Below are 27,675 nucleotides of genomic sequence, written 5' to 3'. Positions count from 1 at the left end.
ATAAAATAGGTACCATGCGATGCCACTAATGATGCGGGGGTTGAAGGAGTATAGACATAAGTATGGGAGCAATTACTCCTCTCTTGCTTAGTTTTGGTATTCTGGCCATTTCTTTGCAAGCACAAACGACCTCTTTGGGGTAGTACCCAAATCGGTGTAGAACTCTGTTGCTTTAGCTTGTCAGTGAGGCTGAGAGTTTAACGAGTTATATTTCACCCATCGTATGCTCTCTTCTCGTCTTTGGGAATCTTGATAATGTCAGCAATCTTTGCCATCGTCACAATACCCTTTATCAAAGAACTGTGACTGACATCCACTCCACCATTATAGGATCCACCAGAAGGATATCGAAGTAAGTTCTGGTATGCATTGGAAAACATAGCCAGATAGGCCCAAGCAGAACCTTCGTATGAAAAGGGAAGGACTAGATACGGCATTCCTCTTTGTGTATTATGTCGTATGAGACCACAAACCCAACAATCAGTAACAGTTACTATCAATTGATGCTGGTGTAACAGTTGGATGAACGAATTGTTAAGATATTCCATGCTTCTCATTTGCTCGTGATCTGGGAGTGAGTAAAATGTATGCGGAGAAACAGTAGTAGAGGGAGTTAGAGGGACAGAAACGGGAACAGGTACTGACTGCAGGATGTGAATAAGCCATCCTATGCATGCTAATAAACTACATAAACACACTAAAATACATAGTGCTATGCCACAACGACCAAATAATAATTTCTTATAATGAGCTCTCTTCATCATTTTATTATCACTTCCTTTCCCTATACTATCCATTACTCTAAAGGCGTTGCTCACGATAATCTTCCTTAATCACTTGGCTGTGATTGTTGCCGTCCTATGACACTGCAAGTCCTGTTGACCTAGTCACTATTCAGGTCATAGCTCAAGACTCCTACCGTGACCCTGCAACTTGATGGTTAAAGGGAAAAAAAACGTTTCTTTATAAACAGAATTAAAGGAAACCAAAATTAATTGTCTTTAGGCAATCTCTTTCTCAGATTGTATCGTCTCTTTCCAGGCGTTGTTTGGTCCTTGAATAAATGTTCGGGATCTGTGGTGTTAAGTCTCAGATGCACAGGTACAGCTTCCTGTAAGACGTCATCATCCTCCTTCTCTGAGCTAGTCCAATCCAGGCGTGCACTGCTGAACGGCACGAAGCTGGGTACCTTCTCGCATTCACTATCACCAACACCTTCTCGGACCCACTGGTCATAAGGTAAAGGCAATGGTACCCTTTTGCAATGCACACCGTGGATCCAGTTCTTCTTTCCCAGGACCTTGACAGCTGTACGAGTTGTGAGTAGCACCTGTCTCGGCAGCCCCCAGCGAGGTTCCAAGTTCTTTTTCCTCTGGAAGTTTTTCAGACACACCCAGTTTCCAGGCTGGATGGAGTGTCCGGGATCTGAGGAGGCCTCCGGTAAAGCGTTTTGGACCTGTTGACGAATAACATGCAATTTAGTGGTGAGATCATGCAAATAATCAACCAACAGTGGGTACGGAATATCTGAGTACTTTTTGGGTCTGGAGACTCCCCAAACATTAGCTGGGCGTCCGAACACAATCTTGTAGGGGCTAAGCCCTAAACGAGAATGAACAGTCGTTCTAGTTGAAAGGAGTGCCAAAGGCAAGGCATCAGGCCAGGAAAGGCCTGTGCTGGCCTGAATCTTTGCCAACTTAAGTTTGAGAGTGCCATTATAGCACTCTACCAGACCCGCTGACTGAGGATGATTTGCCGCATGGAATTTCTGTCTAATGCCTAGACCTACACACACCTTTTGCATAATTTGACCTACAAATTCACTTCCATTGTCACTCCAGACAATGCGCGGCAAACCAAATCTCGGGAAGAATTATTTCGAAAGTATTTACGCAGTGGACACGGCAGTGTTGTCCTTTAGGGGGTAGGCCTCTATCCATCTGGAAAAGGCACAAACCACCACCAGGACGTACTTGAGATGGTTAAAGCGTTCCATATGGATATAGTCTATTTGCAGAACCTCGAATGGGTACGTAGGGGGTGCAAAGTGACCTGCTGGAGTTGGGGGTTCCCTTTCCTGGATTGTGCATCAAACAAACAATGCAATGTTTCACCACATTTTCTGCACATTTAGGAATACCCTCATTCCGCCATACTGGAGCTAAAAGCTTACATATACCCCTTGCATTAATATGGGCTGGTCCATGAGCCATAGTAACTACAGGCAGTACATATGCATCTGGTAACAACCATAGTTGATGCTCTGACAATTCCGTCCAACATCCCATACTATCCAACATTCCCGTACTTTCTCTCCACGTACTCAATTCTTTCTCGGTGGCCTCCTTCTGAATCACTTTCACACTTTCCACTGTATCTTCACACATACCACCTTCTGCGACCCATCTTGAAGGGCCCGCAACATACATGCGACTTTCAATATTCCTTGCTATTTCCCTCGCTATCTCATCTGCAAATGCATTTCCTCGACCCACGTCATCAGTAATCTTTTTATGTGCACTGCACTTCACAATCGCTATTTGAGTAGGCAGAGCAAGTGATTCAAGAAGGTCAGTTACCAACTGACCATGCTGTATCTTGGTGCCGTGGGAGGTAAAGAATCCTCTTTCCCTCCACAAACGACCAAAACTATGGGCAACGCCAAATGCATACTGACTGTCAGTATAGACAGTCACTCTTTTCCCTTTCGCCAACACACAAGCTCTTGTCAATGCGATCAACTCTGCAGCTTGCGCTGAATTGTGCGAAATACGTGCAGTTTCTACCACTGTGCGCAAGGTCGTTACTGCATATGCAGCTGTGGTTTCGCCATTAGGAAGTTTGAAACAAGACCCATCTACCCAAAGGATCCCATCCGGATCCACAAGTGGTGTATCCTTGAGGTCTATTCGACCCTTCGTTTCTTCTTCAGTGCGAAGAAAACAATCATGCTGATCTGGTACATTATTCACATCCAGAATAGGCAACAATGTTGCTGGATTCAGAACATTACATCTTTTTATGTGTATATGACTAGCTAGAAGTTTCAACTCGTATCCAGACAAACGGGCACTCGTTAAGTGCTGAGTTTTCGTCCTGTTAAGAAGAGTATCTACTGCATGTGGCACCAGAACATTAAGAGTATGATCTAGCACTAGTCCAGCAGATTGACGAATAGAAATTGCCACTGCTGCTGTTGCTCTGAGGCAACTAGGTAATGCCTTAGCTACTGGATCTAATGTTGCAGAAAAATAGGCACATGGCCTTTGTTTGTCGCCAAATTGTTGCGTCAAGACTGATAATGCGCAACCTTCCCTTTCATGGACATAGAGCGTGAAAGGTTTACTGTAATTCGGGGTACCCAACACAGGAGCAGAACACAAGGCAGTACGTAAATCTGAAAAACTCTTTTGACATTCATCAGTCCAAGGCAGAGGCTGGGGCGTATCTTTAAGTGTAAGTGCCAACAGAGGTTTAGCAAGTAGTGAAACATTTGGAATCCACTGTCTACAGTAAGAGGTAATGCCTAAGAAAGCACGCACTTCTCTTTGTGTGGACGGTACAGGCATTCGTGCAATTGCATGAATACGTTCTAGGGTCAATCGCCTTCCCTCCTTCGACAAGAGATGACCTAAATAGGTAACTTCTTGTCGGCAATATTGTAACTTGGAAGATGATACTTTATGATGTAAATCAGACAAATGTCGCAAGAGCGACACAGTTGCAGTTTTACAGATATTTTCCGAATCAGTAGCCACTAACAAATCATCCACGTATTGGATAAGAGTAGCACCTGAGGGCAAAGAAAAGGTGTCAAGCTGAGATTTCAAAGCTTGACTGTATATTGAAGGACTTTCACAAGAGCCTTGAGGTGCGCGCTTAAAGCAGAAGCTTCGGCCTCTGAGAGAGAAGCCGAAAAGATCCCTACTTTCCTCAGCAATAGGAATGCTAAAGAAAGCATTCTTAAGATCAATAACCGAAAACCAAACCGCCGAAGCAGGAATCATAGTAAGCAAAGCTGTTATATCTGGCACAACAGGAAACTGAGGGACAACAATTTTGTTGACCTCTCGAAGATCAATCACAAAACGGTACACAGGTGGCTGAGAGGGATCAGTACGTTTAAGAATAGGCAAAACAGGGCTATTGCAAACATTCCCTCTAGTCTCTTCAACCACACCCTTCTGAACCAAATCATGAACAATAGCCAACAAAGCTCTCTCACCATCACTAGATATTTTATATTGAAGAACACGTGGCATCTTAACATTGTCTTTAACAGTAATCACATATGGTGGAATTTGCAATAAGCCAACATCATTCGGACCCGTAGCCCAAAGTGTAGCAGGAAGTGAACGCAACTCGGGTGGTAGCTGTTCTTTAGATACATACATCGGAGAAGTCAATTTATCACCCAAAGTGAGATGCACACCAGAGGGTGAACAATACAGTGTAGCATGTAGACGTTTCAGTAAGTCCAACCCCAATAAATTCTCTCCGCAACCCGTTGTTAAAAGGAGTGGAGCTTCCAAATTGTATGGGCCAATGGAAATGGGCAAAGGGCAAGAAATGGGATTTGTAACTGGGGTGCCAGAGAATCCCACAGAAACATTTGTCAAGCCAGACAAAGGTGCCCCAGGGAGTTTAGAATGCATTATAGAACTTCTCATTGCACCAGTATCCAAGAGAAATGGTTCTGTAACACCTAATGCCACAACATTAACATAAGGACCTTCCTGATCTACTGGAACGGATACGACTCCCTTACTATGCCTATGGCTGTCCTAGCTAGTATGAAAATCAACATTCTCATTATCGATACAATAGTCATCATTGTAGTATTGTGCAGATTGAGAATTCTGCTGATCAAAGTAATTTGTAGAATCCAGAGGGGGAGAAGGACGCCGTTCCTGAGTCGACGCACCACGACCCCTACCTCTGGACATGGACCGAGAATAACCACGACCCCGTGGTGCTAATGGTCCACCATACCGCTGTAATAAAATCGGACAAGTATTCTTAAAATGACCATCTTCCTTACAGTAAGCGCACTGATTAGGGCCCAATGGAACTCGTGGAACTGAGGGTACCGGCTTCTGCAACAACCTCAGAAACTGCGGGGGCTGTTGATATTGGGGCTGAGCAGAACGAGGGGGATAAGCCTGTTGCAGAAGAACCTTCGTTTTTAATTCTTTTGTCTTTTTCTCCGCTTTCTCCTTATCCTCCTTATCCCTATTCTCATAATATTGAGCATTAGCCAATATCTGAGCAGTGGAAGAGACAGCCCAAGAACTCTCTGATTGTTTCAATTTATGCGATAATTCCGGAAGTAAATTAAAAACAAATTTGTCTACGAATAATCTCTGTCCACCTTCAGTACTCATGTCTTGACCACTATGGTCGATGAAAGTCTCCTCGAAACGAGTAAAGAAGTCGGAGACACTTTCATCCGTCTTTTATTTACACACCGCTAACTTATCCCAATTAACACGCACCACAGGCATCATAGTTTTCATCAAATCTATTATTCTTCCAGGCAATCCCGTGATTAAGTCATCTGGTTTGGCGCCACCTACTTGTCCTGCATCCGCAGCTGTAATGGCAGCCCAATCACCACCTAAAGCCGCAGCATGATCCTGCCTACGAATCTTGGTCCATATCGCTTGTGGGACTACATTTCCCATAAGTAAGTCAATATCTGCCAAATTCATAATACAAGCGTCAACAGTCTGGGACAGCTCTTTATAATACCCAGCAGGATTCTTACGAGGGTCCGGTAAAGACTGTTTAAGTGCCAGTACTTCCGACCTTTTCCAAGGGTCATGTACCCATATACGCTGAAAATGAGCAGGAACACCAGGAACATTACCTGCTTGTGGGACCTCATCTCTCCATATTGGAGGAACTTCTCGCATAGGATATTGTGCCATCTTACGACGAACCGCGGGATCAGGTTCAAGAGAATTTTGAAAGAAAAAGGCGGATCGAAAAGTAACAAGCTTCTGAACAGCATGCTCTATAGCAGGACCCACAATAAGTCCCTTATCAAATTGATCCTGAATTTCAAATAAATCTTGAGGCGGTGAATCTAGATTGCAAAAAACACAGTTGATGGACAGAATGTAGAACAATGTCATACATTCACCCCAGTACAAGGATCTGGGCCTAAATCCATCGTTTTTTTGCACTCCACACCACCCTGGGTTAGACACTGGCTATATGCAAATCAGCTCTGACCCTGTGCCTCATGGGAACAGTCCAGTCCGAACTACCAAGCCATGTCTTTCCCAGACCGGAATCAAGCATCCAAGGACCGTCTTCTGGCTATCAGCCCTCATCAGCCTGGACAGCTTGACTCCAGTGGTGTGGAGAGCCTGGGACTCACGTGTGAGCATACCCAGCCCACTCGGGGTGAAAATTGCACAAAACACTGTTGATGGACAGAATGTAGAACAATGTCATACATTCACCCCAGTACAAGGATCTGGGCCTAAATCCATCGTTTTTTTGCACTCCACACCACCCTGGGTTAGACACTGGCTATATGCAAATCAGCTCTGACCCTGTGCCTCATGGGAACAGTCCAGTCCGAACTACCAAGCCATGTCTTTCCCAGACCAGAATCAAGCATCCAAGGACCGGCTTCTGGCTATCAGCCCTCATCAGCCTGGACAGCTTGACTCCAGTGGTGTGGAGAGCCTGGGACTCACGTCTGAGCATACCCAGCCCACTCGGGGTGAAAATTGCACAAAACACAGTTGATGGACAGAATGTAGAACAATGTCATACATTCACCCCAGTACAAGGATCTGGGCCTAAATCCATCGTTTTTTTGCACTCCACACCACCCTTGGTTAGACATTGGCTATATGCAAATCAGCTCTGACCCTGTGCCTCATGGGAACAGTCCAGTCCGAACTACCAAGCCATGTCTTTCCCAGACCGGAATCAAGCATCCAAGGACCGGCTTCTGGCTATCAGCCCTCATCAGCCTGGATAGCTTGACTCCAGTGGTGTGGAGAGCCTGGGACTCACGTCTGAGCATACCCAGCCCACTCGGGGTGAAAATTGCAAAAAACACAGGTGATGGGCAGAAAGTAGAACAATGTCATACATTAACCCCAGTACAAGGATCTGGGCCTAAATCCATCATTTGTTTGCACTCCACACCACCCTGGGTTAGACACTGGCTATATGCAAATCAGCTCTGACCCTGTGCCTCATGGGAACAGTCCAGTCCGAACTACCAAGCCATGTCTTTCCCAGACCGGAATCAAGCATCCAAGGACCGGCTTCTGGCTATCAGCCCACATCAGCCTGGATAGCTTGACTCCAGTGGTGTGGAGAGCCTGGGACTCACGTCTGAGCATTGTTGTTCGCCCTAAGTGTGGCAGGGTATGCTCAGACGTGAGTCCCTTGCTCACTTGGCCACTGGATTCAAGATAGCCTGGCTGATGAGGATTATGAATCCGAAATCGGTCCCAGGATGCTTGTTTCCGGTCCAGGGAAGATATGACTTGGCAGTTTGGCCTGGACTGTTCCCATGAGGCACAGGGTCAGACTGATTTGCATATAGCCATGTCTGAACTGGGGTGGCTGAGTGAGCTAAAGAATGGTGATGGATTAAACCCAGATCAGTTGACTGGGGGTGAGTGTTTGATTTGCTCAAACGCTCCGTCCATCATCCCCTTTTGTATCGCTTTGTTCGCCCTAAGTGTGGCAGGGTATGCTCAGACGTGAGTCCCTTGCTCACTTGGCCACTGGATTCAAGATAGCCTGGCTGATGAGGATTATGAATCCGAAACCGGTCCCAGGATGCTTGTTTCCGGTCCAGGGAAGACATGGCTTGGCAGTTCAGGCTGGACTGTTCCCATGAGGCACAGGGTCAGACTGATTTGCATATAGCCATGTCTGAACTGGGGAGGCCGAGTGAGCTAAAGAATGGTGATGGATTAAACCCAGATCAGTTGACTGGGGCTGAGTGTTTGATTTGCTCAAACGCTCCGTCCATCATCCCCTTTTGTATCGCTTTGTTCGCCCTAAGTGTGGCAGGGTATGCTCAGACGTGAGTCCCTTGCTCACTTGGCCACTTGGCCACTGGATTCAAGATAGCCTGGCTGATGAGGATTATGAATCCGAAACCGGTCCCAGGATGCTTGTTTCCGGTCCAGGGAAGACATGGCTTGGCAGTTCGGGCTGGACTGTTCCCATGAGGCACAGGGTCAGACTGATTTGCATATAGCCATGTCTGAACTGGGGTGGCCGAGTGAGCTAAAGAATGGTGATGGATTAATCCCAGATCAGTTGACTGGGGGTGAGTGTTTGATTTGCTCAAACGCTCCGTCCATCATCCCCTTTTGTATCGGTGAATCTAGATCCTCATCTCCCCATCCTTTAATCAGAGTATTGCACATAACATTAAATACGTATCTCTGTGTGGGCGCGCTCCATTGCAGGAAAGTATCTAAAATATCACTTACACTATATTGTACACTACTCATCATCCAATTCCTAGCAAGAGAATCTAATTTAGTCCGTTCTTCCAAATCTGGAAACTGACTATGGGATTGTCTCCTAGACGACGCAGGAGAAAAGAAAAGAGGTCCCAGAAAAGGTGACAAAAGACCTGAAACAGTATCGGCTAAACGCCGTCGAGCTGCAGTGGAATCGGACACTAAAACAGGGGACAATGTATTCTGTAAAACAGAAGAAGAATCTGTAGCAAAGGAAACGACAGATGGAGAGGGCTGAGGAACAGGAGATTGGGGTACAGATGTCACTGGCAAAGGGGGCGGAGCTGGAATCACAGGAATAGGCAATTGTGCAGGAACCAAAACAGCTGGATTAACAGCAGGTTGCAATGGCGGTGCATTAGCACCTAACACATAAGGAGGAGGTAATGTCAACAAATGGGACATAAAAGAATCGTCATCAGGAGGTTTACTCTTTGATACAGTAGGTAACACAGGATAGCATCTATCTATTGCCATACGGTGTTGTCTTTCCGACACCTCAATTACTTGATCAGCTTAGTCATTTTTAAATTGTTGGGCAGCCTGTAAAATCGACATACTCTGCTCTTTCTTATCTTTCTTCATTTGCTTAATTTCTTTCTGTTTGGCTTCCTTTCGCCATAGGCGAAAAGAGTCAAACATTGCCGGCCGGGCTTTCCTCTTGAATAGAATTGTTTCCAAATTATCTAATATATCTGGCTCAAAAGAACCATTTTGTGGCCACTGTAAAACACCGTCTTTCTTAGTGTATCGGATCCATGTTTCATTAAAAACAATAGGGCCCAGACCATGTTTTGAGTACAGTTCGTAAGTAGGAGTTCCAACTGGAGGTATCGGACAAGAAACCTCTAGCCGGGAATCCCTAGAGCAACCAAAACAACAACATTTCTTAAACTTACTAAATCCAGGCATTTCGTAACAAACTGGATTTCCTTACAAACGTCAAGGGATTTTCAGACAATAGAGTCACAGCACAAACATACTTACCCCTTGGCTTTGGTTAGCGCGCTAATCGAATAACAAAATACAAAAACAAAGAGAGTGGGCGCTACCCACAAATACTTAACTAAATGCTTTTCACGCGCCAACAGATGTCCGTCTAACGTCTCGCGATACCAATCATCACCAAAGGGCCAAGGCAGGATGACAGTCAGGGCAGCAGTCGTCAGCAGCCGTCGGGAAGGAGTAGCCACGCTTCAAAAGACCTTCGGTCCACTTCGACATGCAGGGGTCGCTCACGTGGTTCGCGAAATCCTCCGGAATTATCTTGCCAAGCTCCTCCTCACGACTCTCAGGCAAAAACTACTACCACTGAAGTCGCCCACACGTTGGGCCGCCAATTGGAGAACCTGACCTTATGGGCCAGGTGGCGCAGGGCACGCCTAAGACCTCCGAGTTCACCTGCCTTGACCGACAGAGACACGTGACACTCTGTTAGGCGTAGAAAAGTAGTTTTATTAGCTGCAGCTAAGCACAGTTATCACACAGGTAGGTTCTCAAGAGACTGCCACTTCAATCCGTGGCGCACAGTCTTTTATACAGCACAAGTTTATAATTACAACTCCCAATATACACAAAATTGACAAATAGGAATAGTTCAAAAACAAGCTATCAAATGTCTAACACACACCCTCCTTTCAAACCCTGTGTGCTCTCCTCCCCTTAGGTTAATCAACACTAGTGCCCGTAATTCAATTTGCAGGTGGCAAAACATGTGCAAAATGCTTCAAAAGAAGGACTATGTAACAAGAGAACACACGAAGAGAATAGTGAAGGCCAGTTAAATAAGATAAGGTAGAGAAGAATGGTGGGACCCAAACAGTGGAGTAAGACATGGATTAATCAGTCTAGACACAGCTTTGCGAACTCGGCCAGACCCTGACATCAGTATTGCACACAAGGACACAGGTTGTTCTTTAACGAGAAAAACATGGAGCAGCTGAAAAAGGTAGAAAGACCATTTTACCGCGTTAGCCGTGCTGCCTGAGTGAGGCAACATAAAATGGCGACTAAACACAAAATGGCAGCTGTAGCGAAGCGGGGCCAAAACTACGTAACCTCACCCCCAAGGTGAAGCCAGGCATCCAAGCGCAGCTGGGGCCATTGCTTTCATAAGCAGAAGGCTGACCCCCAGAGAGAAGTGTTGGTCAGCCATTGTAAGGGAGGCCTTTGCTGTGGTTTGGGCTCTGAAGAAGTTGAGGCCATATTTGTTTGGTACTCACTTCATTGTTCAGACAGACCATAAGCCCCTCTTATGGCTAAAACAGATGAAGGGTGAAAACCTTAAACTTTTAAGGTGGTCCATTTCCCTACAGGGCATGGACTTTACAGTGGAACATAGTCCTGGGAGTAACCATGCCAATGCAGATGGACTCTCCAGATATTTCCACTTAGAACATGAAGGCTCAACTGGTCAAGGTTAGTTTAATGTCCCTGCGTTTGGGGGGGTTATGTAGGAGAGTAGAATCTGTTTCTTCTGGTTACCCCCACTTTTTGCTGATGTAACACTGTTTTCGGATTTTAGTCTGGCTGGGGCCCTGCTATTCAGGACCCCAGCCTAGCTGCTTCCTCTCTAAATGGATTCCTCCTAGTACCTTAGGTACACAACAGATTGGATTGTGAGGTGCTCGTATAAGTCCCCGGTATATGGTACACTATGTACCCAGGGCATAGGTATCCCAGAGGCCTATCAGGGGCTGCAGCATGTGTTATGCCACCCCTGGGAAGTTCTCCAAAATGATATCACAGGTCTGCTATTGCAGCCTGGGTAAGGTGGTGCATGCACCCCTTAATGAGATATAGATTCACTATATCTCACCTATCACTGCACATAGAAACCTATCAGTCACCCCTATGGCAGGCCTTATCAATCCTGAATGCAGGGCGCTTGGTTTTGTGAGAGAGGGTGCCCATGCATGAGCAGAGCCCCTCTGCAGCTTTCGGAATATATTCTCCGGCGTTGTCTGTGATGCAGTATACCATATACTTGGGACTTATAAGGGCACCCCAGAATCCAATCTGTGATTTACCTAAGGTACAAGGAATCGATTTAGAGAGGAAGCAGCTAGGCTGGAATCCTGAATAACAGGGCCCCAGCCAGACTAAAGTCGAGAAACAGTAGTACATCAGCAAAAAGTGGGGGTAACCATGAGAAGCAGATCATACTCTCCTACAAGCACACCAAGATTGCAGGCCACCTGCTTGCAGTCCCATTGTTAAATACAATTAAGTGTGTTTGCGCAAATTTGAAGGGAACTAACAACGGTGTCCCATTTCCTACATCACTAGGTTCTGCGGGATCTTCCAGAGTAAAAGGAAGAGTCATATTAACCTGCAGAACACTGATTTAAGCCTAATTCTCATCAGTGACATCTACCGATGAAAGGCAGACGTCTTGGACCTACAGTCCCAGCACCCAGAAAGTAGCAAGGCTGGACAGCGATCGCCAGCGCGCCATCAATGGCATCTCCAACGCGTCGTACTTTCTCCATCAGACGGGGTTGGACATCAGACAAGAAGGAGGAGCTGGTTCCCTGTTTGCCACAGAACCAGAGTTTCAGTGCAAAAGAGCGAAAGAGAAGGATCCCTGTTGTTGATGGCAGGGCTGGTTTGAGGCTTCAGTTTTCAACCTGTCATGTGCTGGTAACCTCTGACAACGTGCGGTCCCTTGAGCCCCTTGGCCTGAGTTTTGGCCACCCCTTTTCTTTGCTCCAACGGAAGGGCAGGGCACCGGAGGATCCTAGATTGGCAAAAGGCCCTACATTGTGGTTCCCATGTTGAAAGGAAAAATAAAATGAAAGAGCAGCCCGAGCGTCCTCTGACCCCGAATAATGAGGGTTGGAGCCTGAGAATGTAGCTGATAATGACATTTTATTGCTTTTTCTGTTTAAGCAGTACCTGGGTCTGCCCGAGATGATCTGTGCCCACGACCAACAAAGAGCACAATATCTGTAGTGCCTGCCGCAGAGGAGGGACACTGGTGCACTACATTGAGACATTGAGACTTTCGAGTGAGCTGTGAGTGTTTGCCAGGAGGGCACTCCAACAGATACTGAGAAGCATTATTTTTATGGAAGGCCTGGATCGAGTGGAAGAAGACAACGGAAGCAGATTTGATGGACGATAGAAGCCTACCAAAGAGGCTTAGAACGGACTTTGGCATAGTTGCACAATTGTTTCCAGTGCCACTGTATAAAAGTGGGTGTGGGATGTTCCCATTTGACTGAATTGCCATGGAAGAGGAACAGCCTCTAGTGGCTCCACCCATAGCATCCAACATCGTCCACCAGAAGTGAATTTGTGTGACTGTTCTTACTGTTCTGCTGGCATTGTTTTAAAATAGTGTTCTGTCTCTACTCTAATAAAGAGTATCTCCATTTCCCCTGAGAGCATTGATAAGGATCGTCACTGTCTCACCTAAGTATATAATAGTCACTGAAATGCATAGGAGCCACTAGATGATTTTAGGACTCGCTTTTGCTTAGGACTAGGAAAATGATAATTCTATTTATAATAGTGGTCATTACTTTATTCTGCTATCTGAATGTTAATGATGACCCGATGCTTTGTTCTCTTTGTATTCCTGCTTATGCCAGCTTAATGAAATGTTTAGAATGTAAAAGCCCGCCTAGCAATGAATTAGGAAATTATGAAAATTAATATGCAAATATTTTCTATGTTCCTACTGGATCATAGGAATGTCTTTAGCTCATGCTAAAAGGACTATCTGTTAAATATTGGACAGATTTGTTAGCATGAGCTGAAAGCCATTTTGTATTTCTGGCCTCTTGTTTGCCATGTGCTCTGTCCTACCTTTCTGTTAACTGCTCTTGTAGCCTGCCTAGAGACAAATTATATTCAGCATCCACCACTTCGCACATGCCCAGAAGGGCCTAGGTAGTAGAATGCACCTGCTTCTCTAGTATAACTGTCAGGTTATTTTTGCTGCTGTATGGAGAAGTAACTCTCCTCCCACTTTGTTGAGCAAGTAGTTTCTGCATGCCCATCTTAGTCATTTTGCATGCTTACATGAGCCAGGACTGCCCCTTGCATTTATGCTTACAATGTAACTCTAAAGCGTATATAAAGCCCCAGTTTTCGGTACTCTTTAGACTGCCTCATTCAGTTGCTAAGGATTCTGTGTGACATAGTCTCACCTCATTTGAGGTTAATAAAATTCTCTGTTATATTTCAGCTTCTGTGCCAATTTCTTCTTTGTTGGTTTAAATGGACTAAGTATCAGTGGAACCCCTGAGAAGTGGATTTTTGATTACTACAAGACAACCTTGTGGAGAAGTAAAAAGAGCTTATTTGAAAATCGGCAAAGCGGCAGCAGTGAAAATTAAAGGGGGAAGGATCGCAAGAATTATCACGTCAAGAGAGATAAGTTCATGATTAGCGCTAAGAGCGGAGTGGTCAGCGTTGTTGTCTGTATGCGGAGATAATTGTGCTGGAGCAGCGTCAGTTACGCGATTGACAAAGCGTGGTTGGCAAGGCGGGCTAGAGCGCATTCTGACGCTACGTGCAGAGCGTGTCAGCCATTTTAAGCTGGTTGGCAGAATAGGAATAAACGTGAGAGCAGCAGTGCATTCAGACGCAACGTCAAAAAGGTGTCATCCATTTATGGTGGTTGGCAGAATCTACAGCGTATTCAGGCACAACGTGCAAAGCGTGCAAGCCAATACAAGGTGGTTGGCTGAATCGGGAGTAACGTGAACGCGCAGATGCCATTTTTAGCTATTTGGAACAACATTGATAAAATTACGAACAAAGCCCTAGAGCAACACATCACATATATTTAAAAAGGAAGTCAGGAACGAGGCTGTAATTTGTGATACGAAAAGAGACTAAGCCATTGTTAAGCATGTAGAGGACATGGTTGGCAAGTTGAAATAAAGGCAGCACCATTCATACTGGTACAAAGCTATGCAAGTGTAGCCATTTTAAGGTGGTTAGCAAAACGGCAAACCTGGTTGGCAAATAAGCAATTGTGGTTGGCAAACAGCTTTCTAAGTTGGTAAATCGACCACAAATATCGCAAATAAAGTAATACTGTTGCGCTGTAGTTCAAATATGTCAATATAAAGATACACTAACAAGTTTAGAGCTGTGCACAAGGTAATACATTTAGAACACTGTTTTTAAAAAAAAGTTATATCTACAGTTTAGTATGCAGTCTGTTTCTGCACCACCACCATTTTTAGAGACACCTGGAAATCAACCGATAATATGGAAAAAATGGTTTGATGCTTTTGTGACTTATCTGTGGGCGATAGGAGCATCCAGATAACGCCCAGAAAGAAAGAAATACTTGCTTCTACATTCTTTAGGGTTCGAGGGTAGATCCATCTATAAACATTTACCTCCCTTAGTCAGAGACAATGCTGAAGAAGACATTGATGAGTATATGGAGACTGTAAGGAAACTGGAGTTGCGTTTTGATGTACAACCTGGTTGTAGTTCGACATACATTTTTCAAAAGAGAACAATTTCCTGGAGAAGATGTTGAAACTTATGTATCTGCATTCAGACAATTAAGTGCAGAGTGTCAATTTGAAGCGTTCAGAGAACAGCTGATTAGAGATCAGTACATTTGCAAATGTACAGATAAGTCTATCCAACAAAAGTTACTCTCAATGGGTAATCGTACTTTGGAAGAGACGATTCGCACAGCTAAATGCTTTGAATTGTCTAAAATTTCAGTAAAGGAACTTGATAAGAAAACTGAGGAAGCTGTTGCAGCAGTCAGAGCTAAAGAGAATAAAACCACACCAGGGTCGCAACGTACAGAAAGGAACAATTTCTTCAAACCAAATGACATTTGTTATAGATGTGGGAATTTGTCTCACAATAAAGGGGACAAGTAATCCCCTGCAAGGAATAAAGTCAGGGGACTTCTATTGGGGTGGGAAATGTTTCTGAATCAATTAGTAAAGAAAGTGATACTATCCAAAGTATTCAAGATGATCTGAAGGAAATGATTATGGTTGTACATGACGAGGAAATTATCACTGGAGATTCATCAGAATGCATCGATCCTTATGTTGAAATTGGTGTGGGTAGCAAAAAACGTATGTTGCTTGTTGATTCGAGTGCAAGGATAACTATGATTATACAAGAAATATTTGAAGAAACTTGGCCAGAAAGACTTTTAGATCCCCCCAAACAGGGCTCCTGTTTCTTATGAGGGGCAAAAAATAGATTTAGCTGGGTATTTTGAGGACGTTTTACAGTTTAAAGGAAGAAGAATACTTGGGAAGATTTACGTTACCATAAAAGGTTTAAACATTTTGGGGTGGTTTCACCAGGGTTTGTTCCAAATGGTTCTTGGACCAGGTACAAGAGAGCAAGTAAGTGTGGTTGATTCTTCAGACTACACAGAGAAATTGAGTCTTGCATTCCCTGAAGTCTTTGGAAAAGGTCTTGGAATGATCAAAGGTTTTACACACGAAATAACAGTAAAAGATGGAGCAATTCCTGTAAAACACAAGGTGAGGAATGTACCCTTCAGTGTAAGGGCCAATTAAGAAAAAGAACTAAATGAATTGTGCATGAAAGGCATCATTGAACTAATAGAGTCATCTCTGTGGCTATTTCCTCTGGTAGTGGCACGTAAAAAGAATGGTGATTTGCGTGTTTGTGTGGATTTGCGTATTTTGAACAGGAACATTTGGATTGACTCTCATCCCTTACCCAAGATCACAGAGCTGTTAGCGCTTATAAAAGGGGCAAGATGGTTTACTAAACTGGATTTAGCATCGGCATACCATCAGGTGGTGTTAAATCCATCTTCGAGACATTTGACTGCATTTGTTTCCCCTTTTGGTACCTATCAACATTGCAGAATGCCGTTGGCCTCGCGACAGCGGCAGCAGTTTTTCAGAGATTGATGAGTCAATTGTTTAAAAGTACTCCAGGAGTTATCGTTTTCCAAGACGATGTGTTATTTTTGGGTGAAACAAGAGAAGGTCATGATAATTCAATAAATCAGGTGTTGGAAATGATGGCGGAGATAGGGATTGTACTCAAAAGTGAGAAGTGTGGAGGAGCTACGCTAGCAACCAAGATGGCCGCATAAGCTCCCGGCTCCGTCGACCTCCGTCATTAGCTGAATAATCCTGTCGTATATCCTGATTTCGTGCCCGACCTCCGTGTGGCTGAAGCGTTGCAGAGCCTGATGGTGCATTCCCGGGACTTTTACCGGCTCGATTGACGGAGTTACACCATGTTTCATTTTTCGGCCTAACCCAGCGTGTGAGCCGGGGCCTTGAGTACTGGCCCAGCCGGGTTTCAGTTGAACAACATCGGCCGCGGGACTCGGGCAGAGTCCGGTCTTTCGAAGTGGAGGTCATCCTTGCCCGATCTGGATGGCCGTCATGTGGTCTGTGACAATAAAGGAACGGTGACAAGACACGTCTGTGGCTGTGGGCGGGGGTCCCCATCCCGGAGACCCGGTAGCGCCCCCCGGGTTCGACTGGCTGGAGTCCTCGCTCGCAGTGGCGGAGTATAGATCGCTGAATCGATAGGTCGCCCTCTGTTGCCGTCCGCTCCGCTCTTGCCTGTTCCCCCGGAGTTGTCCGGCCCTCTGGGGTAAAAGACTTAGTTTGAAGTCGAGCAAGAGGAGATGGATCGGACGGAGTGTGTGCTGTCGCTGAGGACTGTAATGGCCGCCATCGATGATCGTTGCAGTTGAGACTGGGCGTTTGAGACCGGACACTGATCCTTTGCAAGACCTGAAAAACGCTGAGTTCCCCACGATGCATGTTTTAACGGAGAAAGAGGGCCCCGTGCAGGAAAAAGAATTGATGCCCTTGGTCAGTGCTTGAGTAACAACTTGCGAGCTCGAGATTTCTGAAAGCTCACTACACCCAACAGTGCTACCGATCGAGATGGAACCACCCAATTCTTCACTCCTGGAGAACTCCATTAGTAACTTTTGGATTGATCTAACATCTTTCTCCTCCCATGTAGTTTCACTACGTTTTCGGAGGGAACAATATCGAGACTTACTGTCGGTGGGGGAGTATTTCAGTATGGGTGGAGTTCTTAAAAACCTAAAATTTTTTACTTGTTCCAGCTGCAATTGTTTTGAACTCCTTGGGCACTTTGACTCTCCTGTCAATGCGGTGATTCTAACGGTGGGAGTTCGCAGGAAGGATCGGAAGGGCCAGGGATGAGCTTGACTGTCTGGGTTCGATATTACGACTTCAATGGATACGGGATTTGCTACCTTGATTGATGCGGGAGGCTGGGCGGTATTCATAACTTCCCCTGTTTGGTTTTGCTAGTAATTCCTAATACTTTTTTGGAATATATTGCAGGGGTCGTTTGCTTCTGGTGGGGAAGGGGAGACCGGGAGCCTGTGTGACGAATTCCTCCTCCACTTTCCTTTTTTGGGAATTAGTTAGATGGGCTGACAGGTACACTGCTAGTTGGGGTTAGGCGGGAGCCATATGCCGGGGTGCAGGTAGGGGGGAGGGGTGTTTGTTGTATTGTCTTTGTTTTGTTTCTATGTTTCAAACTCCGATTCAAATCCTGGTATTGGGTGCCTTCCTGGGGGGTTATCCTGATTGGTGGGTGGACGGGTCCTAGGGGTGGTTATGTTATACGAGATCTTTCACAATGTCTTGCCTTTAATTGCTGCAAGTGGGTAGCGATCATTGTTTTGCTCACTGTTTCTATCGTGTTGCGCTTGAGATAAGATCGCACGCCATTTTAACCTGAGATTTAGCTTTCACCATACGGATTCTCCATCTACTGCTTACCATATGTTTTGTATAATTGTTGCTTACTCCGTGATGTAAGGCATCTGCCATTGGATTTTCTTGTTTTTTCAATAATAAAAAGAAATTTAAAAAAAGTGAGAAGTGTGTGTTTCTCAAGGAAAAAAAGGAATTTCTTAGTCATGTTGTTTCGCATGATGGTGTTGAAACCCGTCTGGGCTTGGTTAAGGCTATTGTTGATGCAAGTCCACCTACTGATAAGTCTGGATTGAAGTCTTTCATTGGACTTAGTGAATTTTATTCTTTGACTAACATGTTGAAGAAGAGCGTCCCTTTCAAGTGGGATAAGATTTGTCAGGAAATTTTTGATTGGATAAAATTACAGTTGGTTAGTGACAGGATTTTGAAACCTTTTGATCCCAACAAAAAAATGTACAATAACTGTTGATGCAAGTGGATTTGAACTAGGTGCGGTCCTTACTCAGGAAAATAGGCACACAGACAATACTATAGGTTATGCTTCTAGGGTTCTGAGAGGAGCAGAAAATAATTTCTCAGTCATCGAGAAAGAATTGTTGGTCTGTTGGTGGGCTATTAGGAAGTTTAACCCATTTATTTGGGGAAGTCATTTCATATTGAGGACGGATCATAGTCCATTAGTATCTATATTGTCCGAAGAAAAAATCAAAGAGCACACACCCATAATTGCCATATTGTCATCAAAATTGTTGCAATACCATTTTGAAATGGTTTACTTACATGGTCAAAAGAATGGATTACCTTTCCCAATTTGCAGTTACAGTGAATGATTCTGATTTTGAGAAAGAAGATGATCAAGATGACTGTTTTGTGACTGCACTTGATGTTGAAGAGTTGTGTGCCGTGAGTGAATCTGAGTGGAAAAGAGAGTTGATGAAGGATGAGGTTCTCGTACAAGTTATGAACTTTGTCAAAAAAGGATGGCCAAAGAAAAAAAACGTTTCTTATCAATTTCAAACATTTGTAAAAATTTCTGATGAGCTTACAGTAGAAGGTGGTATTCTTCTACGTGGTGAAAGGCTCATTCCTCCTGAAAGCTTAAAGACACATTTGTTAAATGGTGCGCTTGAGGGACATTTGGGGAAGACATTCACAAAACGTAGGCTGAGAGGTGTGTTCTGGTGGCCACATATGGATGTGGGTATAGATGAACTTGTCGATAAATGTGTAGTTTGTAGATCATCTGACAAGAGTCATAAAGTGAGGACACCACCCATGAAACCAGTCGATTTCCCAGGTAGACCGTGGGAAAAAATTGGTATTGACCTAGTGGGACCGTTCAATCTCCTTCCCTCTCCTTCTCGTTTTGCTGTAGTGGCTATTGACTACTATTCAAAGTGGACAGAAGTTCGATTCATCAGTGAACCTAATACAGCAAACATTATCCATTTTTTGAAGGATATTTTCTTGCGAGAAGGTTTCCCTTCTTCCATTATGTTTGACAATGACGTACAGTTCGTAAGATCAGAATTTCAGAATTTTTTTAAACAAGGTAGAGTTATACATCAGAAGAGTTCTTTTTATCATCCTCAAGCAAACAGCCTTGTTGAGCGGATGAATGGAGTCTTAAACAATTGTGTGCAATGGCCTATTGCTAGTAAGTGTGTTGTAGAAAATGCGGTGCGTTCAATGCTTTGGTTTTACCGCACTACTGCACATTCTTCAACAGGAGTGTCTCCTTTTGAACTTTTGAAAGGTAGGAAACCATTCACTAAAATCTGCCCTGGGTGGATGTCTAAATGGGTAAAGATTAATGTTATGGATGATGTAGATAGTTATGCAAGAAAGAGTGTTAGTAAGGCCCAAGAAAAACAGAAGAACTATGTTGATGAAAGAAAAAGGGTTGTTCAACACAAGATCTCAGTGGGGAAGTTGTGTGTATTAAAAGTCCAGTTCACACAATTCTCAGATTCTTGCATTGTTGATAAAATTTGTGGGAATGCTGTAAGAGTTAACAACAAGAATTGGTGGAACATTTGTAGAGTTTTTAAAGAAAAGGATCGGAGGGTTACTAGCAGTAAATATAATTGTAATGCATCTCTTGCTAATTCTAATACCAAAACTGTTTCTATGTCGAAAAATTACAATTAAAATGTACCACATCTTCGCAGGAGCATGAGGATTTGTAAAGTTCCTCTGAGATTTAGATGAGTATACTTTGTGTATTGATTCTATGTTTTTTCCAGAATTACCCGTTAAGTTAATTTGCATTCTCCTTCTTGTCATTCTTTCTTTTATTTAATTTTATTTTCTTCCTTCTTTGCTGTATTGCTTACATTCTTGATTTCGTTTTTATTCTTTAAAGTTTTGGGAAAAGGGAGATAATGTAGTGTTCTGTGGTTTGGTGCCTGGCTGCTCAGGCACCCGTAGATGGAACTCCCATGTTTTCTTGTTCTATATTCCCTTTAAGAATGTGGTGGGTTCAGGAGTTGGCAGTTGATTCCTGACTGCGTTACCCTCCTGTCTGTTGCCGTGTATCTCTTGAGAGTCAATAAATCTGAACTTTACATGAAGAAGTCTGAGGTAATTACTACAGAAAAGTGTTAAACAAAAGATTAAGATGCTGCAAGGACTAGATCCTTGCAAAGTGAGAAAAAATACTGGTTTGCAAGGTCATTCGCTGGCTTGTCTTTTTAGAAATGTGTGTAAAAGAGTTTTTCATCATTTGAGAATGTTAGCAGTACATCATTCTCAAATGCGGAAATTAGTAGGAAGATTGAACTATGCAAAAAGTCCAGCAATAATTTTAAGAAATTTAAATAGTGCTCTTTTGCATGGGCCAGTAACCAGATGTAAAAAAAGTTTGTGATGAAATAGAGTTTCGTTACTTTGGTCCTGAACAAGAGTGTAGAGAAAGAGAGACATTGATAGAAGTGGGTGTTGAAGAAGACGTGGAAGATAGTAGTATTGAGAAGTTCAAAGAAGAAATTACAAAGTTTAAGGACATTTGTTGTGGAAGACCAAATTATGTTTGTATATGTTGTCAAAGAACTCACTATAGAAATCAAAACAGGAATGTTGATCTGTATTCAAAAAGTGAAAAAGAAAACAATGGTAAGTGGAAGGAATTTGCAACTTATTTGTTGGTAGAAGATTGCTTTGAGTTGGGTAGTGATCAACGTATTTGTAAATATTGTGATACCAAATTAAAGGATAACAAAATGCCAGCTAGAGCTGTACATAATAACATTGGGTTGGTAGGTATTCCTCCAGAGCAGGTAGATTTAAATACTTATGAGTCCATTCTGATTAAATCTGTGCACCTGTTTCAGGCTATTGTTCATATGGAGCCTAAAACAGGTAAGTTGCCTCCCACAGATTTACTGAGATGATTAAAAGGAAAATTTGTGTATTTACCTAAACAAAAATATTGAAACTATTCGTTTAGAGAATGAGGAAACTGAACCTGTAGTTATTTTAGTTAATGGTGTTCATACAAAGAGTCTGAAAATATGGCAAGAATTAGGAGATGTGGGCAAAGTGCAAAAGGCTACGTTAAATCGCACAAAAACAATGATTACTAGAAAAAATGTGTATGTGGAAAAAGAAGAAATATTTTTAGGAGATGATAGCGAAATTTCAAGTGGCCTTTTTGAAAAAGTGGCCATGTACAAAAATGAAGAAATTTATGAACATTATAGTGTACATCCTTTACATTCCAAAGAAGTGATGGGAAATACTATTGAATTTTTCCAAATGAAGAAAGTGAAGGGGACTCCCATGAGTGTTTGGGAAAAAAGTTTGGAAGCTCGTTGTTTCCACAGCTCTTTCCCACTGGAAAAGGTGGACGAAATGACAAACGAACCAGTACAGATTCCCATATCAGAGTATAGAACAACAAGATTGTACTCAGAAAATCCAAGATTTCGACAATGTATCCCATATATATTTCATCTTTTGTTTGAAAGCGACTTGTCTGGACTTTTCTTTTGCAGTCACAACATATTAAAAACAGGAGTTCATCTTCAAAAAATTTCTGCAAAGGAACTCATGGACAAAGTACAACAGAGGTGATCATTTAGAATCTCAATTGATTAATTTGATGGCGTGTCAAAGTGGTACTAATGAGTATTGGTATCATCATCATGGAGAACTTAAATGTATGTTAAGGAACTTAGGAACTCCTACATGGTTTGTTACGCTAAGCTGTTCTGAATATGTATGGGACGATTAACTTGAATCTCTTCGAGAAGCAAATTCAAATATTAAAAACATTGAATTCAGGAGGACTGTGTTCCATGGATCCTGTAAATGTGTGCAGATATTTTGACCATAGGTTTCAAGCTATAATGTCTTTTATTTGCAATAAAAACAATCCTCCTCTTGGAGAAGGTATTGATTTCTTTTGGAGAAAGGAGTATCAAGCTAGAGGTGCTCCTCCTATACACATGTTTTTATGGATCAAGGATGCACCCAAATTTGGAACTGATTTAGATGAGACTGTTTTATATTTTATTGAAGACCATGTTACATATGCTATATCAAAAACAAGATAAGAAAACAGCTTAAGACAACAAGTTTTACGGTTTCAAACTCATCGAAGTGGCAAATACTGTTGACGGAAATACAAGTCAAAGGAAAAGATTTATACCAAATATCGTTTTGGATTTCCCCGCCCTGTAATATCCAAAGGAGCAGTCAACAGCTTCATGTCAACAGTGAGGCATATTATCACTAGAAAATATCCCAAAAAAACTTACAATTTAAAAAGAAATGAACAATCAAAGTGTATTAATGATTATAATCCAGTTATTTTGTTGATATGGAATGCTAATATGGATATCCAGTATGTTGTGAATATTTCCATTGCTGTTGCTTGGTATGTAAGGTCATACATAACAAAATCTGAAAAGATGGAGTTGAAAGAAATGTGGGAAGACATTTCCCAAGAGAAGACTCTTAGTAAGAAACTGTACAGCTTTAGTTTGAAGATGCTGTCCCATCGAGACATTGGATCTTACAGATGTTCGAATCGGTTGTCCTCTGCAAGTTTATATTCAACGTCAAGAGGAATCATTTGGGTTAGTCTAGGTCTTGCTTCAACATCGAGTACTTAACCGCTTCGCTTGCGTCCTTTTCTTCCAACATCATGGGAATTCTAAATGTACCCAGGGTTTGTGGATTCCCCAGTGAGCATCCCAGAAATTAGCCAAAATACAGCAAAATATTTTTTGTTATTTTTTTTTTTTTAATGCGAAAAACGGGCTGCAAATGAAAGCGTCTGGGTTTTTCCTTGCAAATTTTATCAAAAAAGGGTTTGTGGGGCTGAAATCACAATTTTCCCAGTTTTTAGGGAATGACAGACTTTTGTCGTAAAGGACAAGTTACTTACTTTCGGTAACGCTTTTTCTGGTAGATACAATATCTGCCTGTGGATTCCTCACCTTGTGAATATCCCCCTTGCGTCAGCAACATTCGGAATTTTTCTTCGTAGCACGCCGGCGTGGACGACGTCACAGGAGCACGGCATCGCGCGCGACTCCGTCTGACGTCACAGACTCCTTATTAGACCCACGTCAGCGTAATGACGTCAGTTCCGCCCTTTTTTCCGTGCCTTCGAGGCACCCGGACGGACCAACGACAACAAATATGCATATATACAATGTACACAGTACATACAAACCAAAATAGCACACAGTGCATAGCAAAGATATCAAAACCCAAAATATATCCAAACAATAAAACCAGGTATAGCAGAGTGGACAACGGGGAGGCGGGTGGGCATGTGAGAAATCCACAGGCAGATATTGTATCTACCAGAAAAAGCGTCACCGAAGGTAAGTAACTTGTTCTTCTGATAGATATATCTGCTGTGTGGATTCCTCACCTTGTGAATAGAGTCCCACAGCAGTCCCCACTCCCGGAGGAGGGTGGCCACTCTGCTATACCAGGAAATCTTGGAGAACAGAGCGCGCGAAGTGGCCGTCCCTCCTCACCTCGGAATCCAAGCAGTAATGCTTCGCGAAAGTGTGGAGGGAGGCCCAAGTCGCAGCCCTGCAAATGTCCTCAACAGGAACACCTCTAGACAAAGCAGATGTTGCAGACTTTGCTCTAGTTGAATGTGCTCTAATACCCTCAGGAGGGTCCTTACCCGCCAAAGAGTAGCAAATCTTGATGCACAGGATTATCCACCTGGAAAGTGTGCGCTTGTGCACTGCTCTGCCCTTCTTGCAGCCAGCAAAACCAATAAACAGCTGGTCATCCATCCGGAAGTCTTTAGTTCTGTCCAGATAAAAAGACACCGCCCTCTTAGGGTCCAAACGGTGAAGTCTCTCCTCCTCCTTGGAAGGGTGGGGGGAGGATAGAAGGTAGGAAGGGTAATGGATTGTCCTAGATGGAAGGGAGTTACCACCTTAGGCAGAAAAGCAGCCCTGAGCCTAAGAACCAGCCTTTCAGCATGAATGGTCAGGAATGGGGGTTTGGAACTAAGAGCCTGAAGCTCACTCACCCTCCTTGCCGAGGTGATAGCTACTAAGAAGACCGTCTTGAAAGACAAAAGCCTCATGAGACACTTGTGTAAGGGTTCGAAGGGGGAACCCATCAAAAAGGTTAACACAAGATTCAAATCCCAATGAGGAATAACAAAAGGAGTAGGAGGGAATCTATTAGTGAGTCCCTTCAAAAATCTTAAAACCACTGGAGACTTAAAAAGAGAAGGCTGATCCGGCAAACAAAGAAAAGCCGACAAAGCCGAAAGATACCCCTTGACCGTGGCAACAGCAAATCCTTGCTGCGCCAAAGAAAGAGCAAACTGCAAAATGTCAGACAAATGAGCCTTCAAAGGGTCAACATCTCTCTCCCTACACCAAGAGACAAATTTAGACCACCTATACGAATAAATGGACTTAGTGGAGTCACGCCTGGCAGAAAGAATGACATCCACCACATCGTGAGGGAGAGAAAAGGAATTCAAGTTGCCCCGTTCAATCTCCAGGCATGAAGGTGTAATGTCTGGAGGTGGGGGTGTAGAACCTGTCCCTCCATCTGAGAGAGGAGGTCTGCCCTGTGAGGGAGACGGAGCGTCGGGTGAGAGGAGAGGTGGAGAAGGTCTGTGTACCACACCTTTCTTGGCCAGTCCGGGGCGACCAATATGACTTGGGCCCGGTCCTGGCGTATCTTCCTCAGAACCCAAGGAATCAAGAGTATGGGAGGAAACGCGTAAAGAAGTTGATTTTTCCAACTCAACTGAAACGCGTCCCCCAAGGCTCCTTGCATCGGAAACTGGAGACCGCAGAATGACAGGCAGTGAGCATTCTCGCGAGTGGCGAACAGGTCCACCCGAGGAGTCCCCCACATCTGAAAGATGTCGTGAACCACCTCCGGGTGAAGCCTCCACTCGTGGTCGGCAGAGAACTGCCGACTGAGACAGTCTGCACGAACGTTCAGTACTCCGGCCAGATGATTTGCCATCAGACAAATCTGATGATCCTGAACCCAGGACCAGAGACGCAGAGCCTCTCTGCAGAGACACTGCAACCCTACTCCTCCCTGTTTGTTGACGTACCACATCGCGGTCGTGTTGTCCGTCAGGACTTTAACTGACTGACCGCGAAGGGAAGGGAGGAAGGCCTTGAGCGCTAAACGTATCGCCCGCAATTCTAGAAGGTTGATATGAAGCAACCTTTCCTCTGGAGACCAAAGCCCTTTGACCTCCAGGGCCCCAGATGAGCACCCCACCCTAGAGTGGATGCATCCGTTATCACTGTGGCCACCGATGGAGGAAGTTGAAAAGGCTTTCCTTGAGACAGATTGCCTTCCACGCCCCACCAAGACAGATCCGCTGCAGTTTCTCTGAAGATCCTCACTGACTCCCTGAGATCCCCGTTGTGCTGATACCACTGCCTGCGGAGGCACCACTTGAGTGCCCTCATGTGCCAGCGTGCATGATCGACCAACAGAATGCAAGAAGCCATCAGACCGAGCAGACGAAGGACCTTCAAGACTGGAACAACCGCTCCATTGTAAAATAAAGGAATCATTTCCTGTATGTCGTGAATCCTTTGAGGTGGAGGGAATGCACGACATACAGTAGTGTCCAGTACCGCACCTATGAACAGGTTGCGCTGGGAGGGCACCAGGTGAGACTTGGGTACATTTATCGAAAAACCCAACCTGTGTAACAACTGAGTTGTCTCTTGCAGATGATGAAGCACATTCTCCGCTTTGATCAGCCAGTCGTCCAGATAGGGGAACACAGGAATCCCCGATCTTCTGAGATGCGCAGCCACCACTGCCATCACCTTGGTGAAAACTCGAGGCGCAGTAGTAAGCCCAAAAGGAAGGACCGCAAACTGGTAGAGTTGCGATCCCACCGTAAAACGGAGATACTTCCTGTGCGACTTCAGGATTGGGATGTGAAAATACGCATCCTGCAAGTCGATCGACACCATCCAGTCTTCTTCCATCAGCGCTTGAAGAACCTGTGCAAGTGTGAGCATTTTGAACTTCTCCTGTTTGAGATAGAGGTTCAAAATCCAGAGGTCCAGGATTGGCCGAAGTCTGCCATCCTTCATGGGTATCAGGAAATACCGGGAGTAGCACCCTGACCCCTTTCCTGCTCTGGAACCACCTCTATCGCACCCTTTCTGAATAGTGCCAGGACTTCTTCCTGCAGGAGAAGAAGATGGTCCTCCGAACAATAACCTTGGCAAGGAGGATAATTGGGAGGGAACTCCTGAAAAGGAAGTGCATACCCATTTTCTACGAGATTGAGAACCCAAAGATCTGATGTAACCGATTCCCAATCTCGTAGAAAATGAGTAAGACCCTACCTGAAAGGAGCTACGCCGAGGGAGAGAACCTGTACATCTGACCCATCTGACCCACGGACCTCGCCGCACCCGCTCCGCGGGTGCCGCATCACCTGGAGGACTGCCTGTCTTGCAGAGAGGGGGCTGCGGACTGCGGGAACTGAGCTGCGGTAGTCAATGGGGCTGCGAGATTACCAGCTTCCGGTCCGCTCTCCCTGTTGCTCCGCCGGCTGCCCACCTGTGGCCTTTTAAACCGCCAGTGTCCTTTTCCCTTCGGGACTACTTCCTAAGACCCTACCTGAAAGGAGCTACGCCGAGGGAGAGAACCTGTACATCTGACCCATCTGACCCACGCCGCTCTATTGAAAATATGAAAAATAGGCCCCTTGAAGATATCCTCCCTTATTCCATTTCTCAAGAGGGAGGTTCCCGTGATATTAGCCATCACTTATCATCCCAGGAGGATGTTCCCATACTATTACGGGATGATATTGTAAACCCCAGCTCAACTACCCAACAGACTTCTGGTGTCACCCCTATTCCCAGTTCCAGCATTTTGGCTGTTGACTTAGTCACTCAAACTCCTACTGTAGTAAGAACAAAGATAATTAAGACAAAGCAAGTAGTTGTGGCTGAGATGCATGGCCCACC

General features: G+C 44.3%; 1 protein-coding gene across 4 annotated transcripts in view; it reads right to left on the bottom strand.

The window, feature by feature from the left end:
* Nucleotides 1-27,675, bottom strand: part of LOC144773619 (transient receptor potential cation channel subfamily M member 2-like) — a 1,811,195-nt gene that overhangs the window by 807,978 nt on the left and 975,542 nt on the right. The gene's annotated exons all lie outside the window — the stretch shown is intronic.

Source organism: Lissotriton helveticus, chromosome 8 (assembly GCF_964261635.1).
Source record: "Lissotriton helveticus chromosome 8, aLisHel1.1, whole genome shotgun sequence".
Taxonomy (NCBI): Eukaryota; Metazoa; Chordata; class Amphibia; order Caudata; family Salamandridae; genus Lissotriton; species Lissotriton helveticus.
The sequence above is the reverse complement of the archived record's forward strand: the minus strand, read 5'-3'. Positions and strand labels throughout refer to the sequence as shown.